Consider the following 2,911-nt stretch of genomic DNA (forward strand, 5'->3'; position numbering starts at 1 on the left):
CATTCCTGCTCTGTCTGTGATTCCTCAATCTCCAGCAACCCAAGCTTGCAATGTGACAGAGGGAGGGGACAAAACAAAAGATCATTCCTTGCCCCTCCTTTTCCCAAGCTAGGTGAACATCAGCTTGGGGATTCCTTGGTTTAGCAGCATTGCCACATTTGAGGGGAAGGAAGAGGAGCTGTCACAGGCACAAAGGACTGGAGGCAGAGATGGGGGTCCCACCTGAGACACAATGAGCTGCTTGGGATTTCTTCTTTCTCCTTTCCATGGATAGAGGTGTCAGCTCTGAGGGCAGTGAGGACATGCCCAGCCTGGCCAAAGGCAGTAACCAGGCTAAGTAGATTTCCCCAGGATATACTGCGACTCAGCTTTCCACTTCTAGCATACAAACCTGTGACTTGAGCCATTGTGCTGTGATTTTCTTCAGAAACGCTCCTGGTGTCACACCTGTCCTCAAGCACAGGCCAAAGGATGCTCTGCACCTTGTGGGTGGGAGCAGCCATATGCATCCCACTCTGCTGGGGAGTGTTTGAGACTGTTCTAGCACAGTCTTTGAGGAAGATAGGGAAATTGCACTGGTAAATATCTTTAAGAATATCTTTTCAGATAATATAACAGCAGGAAGCAAGAACCAAGAGTCAATACCATTTGTTTGTACTATGCAGCAACACCAGAGCCAGCCTTCAAGCTGTCAAACATTTGAGATCCAGTGCCTGAGGCCATTGCACTAGTCAGTTAAAGTAGGGCTTAATGCTCTCCGCACTCACATGAGGACCAGTTTTCCTAATGTCTGTTATGGCCACATACTGCCTCACCAAGGGCAGCACTTGGTCCACAAATTGTTTGCATGTCCTGTAATTTATGCATTTTGCATTGTGTAAAAAAACCCAGTCTATTAGCTGTGGTGTTGGTTGCAAAATATCTGCTCCTGTAATTACTCTGATTGTTTATGTCATGGTAATAAGTCCTTAGATGTTGAGTCACATAAAAAGATTGATACACCAAAAGTGTAAATGGCAATTAAGGAATTTCATCAGGTGCTGAGTAAGATACAATGCTTGTGACAGTTTTATTCTAGCCTTTGCTCTGCTTGTCTGTCTTGTTGAAACTCAGATCTCAGTTGTTAGGGGAAACCTGCTTAGAGACAGCTCCATGAAATCAGTGTGATTGCTATCCAATACGCAATATCAGTTCTCTCATATGGATCATGTGTTTTCTTTGTAGTAGAACTGTCATAAAGGGAGTAAGGTCTAAAGACTATTCACTGTAAAAATATCACAAGTGGGTTTACACATCCAGTGTCATGCCTCTGGCATGTGGTAACACCAGGAGTGGCCATTAGATAGTGAAAAAAACATCCAAATGCAGATAAAGTCCTTGCACGGAAGCACAGCCCGCTGAGATTATGCAACAGAAACATGGCCTGGCATTCCCTGGTATGAATGTCGTGCCCTTCCTTATGCGGCTCCTGAAACATTTTTGCATTTTTGCTCTGCACTGCTCACTATTTATTTCTAACAGACCTGATGAGAGAGATCCTGTGCTATTGATTGTGTTTTGGTTCAGCCGCTGCCAGGGGTACCACACCAGCCTGCACCCCCAAAGAATTTGCTGTAAATCAGAGAACAGCCTTTCTCAATGGCATGGAGAGTGGCTGTCCAAAGGGCCTGGCTGGGTGCCCACCACTACACGGTGAGATGAAGAAAGTGATGATGGAGCATTCAATATAAGCATTTCAGACTAACCAGAATGCTGCACAGTGGTAGACCTGGTGCAGTGCAATGCAGTGTTATAAAGAGTTTGAAACTGGGGGAAGCAAATGTGGCACTTCAGCAGAGACTAAAAAAGCACAGGAGCACCAAAGGGAGCTGTGGACAACATGGTTAAGTTGCAAGCAGATGGGAAGAGGACAGGGAACAGGCAATGAGCTGAAACATTGTTTGTGCATTTTGAAAGCTTCTGATGAGTGCAGAGCTCCACGACTTAGCTGCTATTGGTTAAATAGTGATAGGCACTGCTGAACTTTGTCCCAGCAGTTTGGAAATGGAAAGGTGGGTGGCACAACCTGTGCACGTGTCCTGGGTGTGCTTTGATTCCCAACAGACAGCGAGTCATGGAAGGTGATGAATTACAGTGTTTATGCATGGGTGTAAGAAGCTGTAAGTTTTAAATAATGGGCCTAGGGTGCTTACTGCATTTTCAGAAGAAGGCAGTTTACACTTTAGTGCATAAATATTGGTGGCATAAGAAATAATTCTGCTGTCTTCATTTCAATGAAACATGGTGTAATTGGGAATGAGAGGTGCCTTTGGGGCTGGTTCCTCAGCTACTGTTGAGCTCATAATTAGGAATTCTAATAACATTTTCAATAATCTTTAATGAATTTAAAGAGCACTTTTTATTTCTCTCTGTCTGGTTAATTTTAAACTCCATAGGTCATGAGTGATTTAAAAAAAAATAGTAAGATGGATATTTTTGCCAGTTACAAGCCAGACATCACTCAGGTCATGGGGTATAAGGAGCATTGTGGAGACACGCTGTTTGCCAGAGAATATAGGATGAATCTGAGCCTAGTACAGTGATACAGATAATTTGGGGTAACTCATCATGCATCCTGCTGCCACAGTAGCATTGGCTTTGCTCTTCCATGCTTGCCTTCACTGAGGACGGTCTGTAGCACTCTGCCAGAAAATATCTTGACCCACACAATTGCACTGAGCAATTCTTTTTCTCCATATGAAAATCTCATTTATATAAAAATATTGGACACACAGATGCTTTTCTTTAGTGCTCAGTGCTAAAAATCCTCCCCATTTCTTGCACATTGCATCAGCTCAGGCTAGAGCTTGTCTGAATACTTATTTTTCTGCAAGATTCCGTGTTATGTATCTAAATAGATATTACGAAAATA

The sequence above is a fragment of the Corvus kubaryi genome, unplaced genomic scaffold, assembly GCF_017639235.1.
Source record: "Corvus kubaryi isolate FWS band 111438036 unplaced genomic scaffold, C.kubaryi_AGA036_p1.0 split1-131, whole genome shotgun sequence".
In the NCBI taxonomy this organism is placed as follows: Eukaryota; Metazoa; Chordata; class Aves; order Passeriformes; family Corvidae; genus Corvus; species Corvus kubaryi.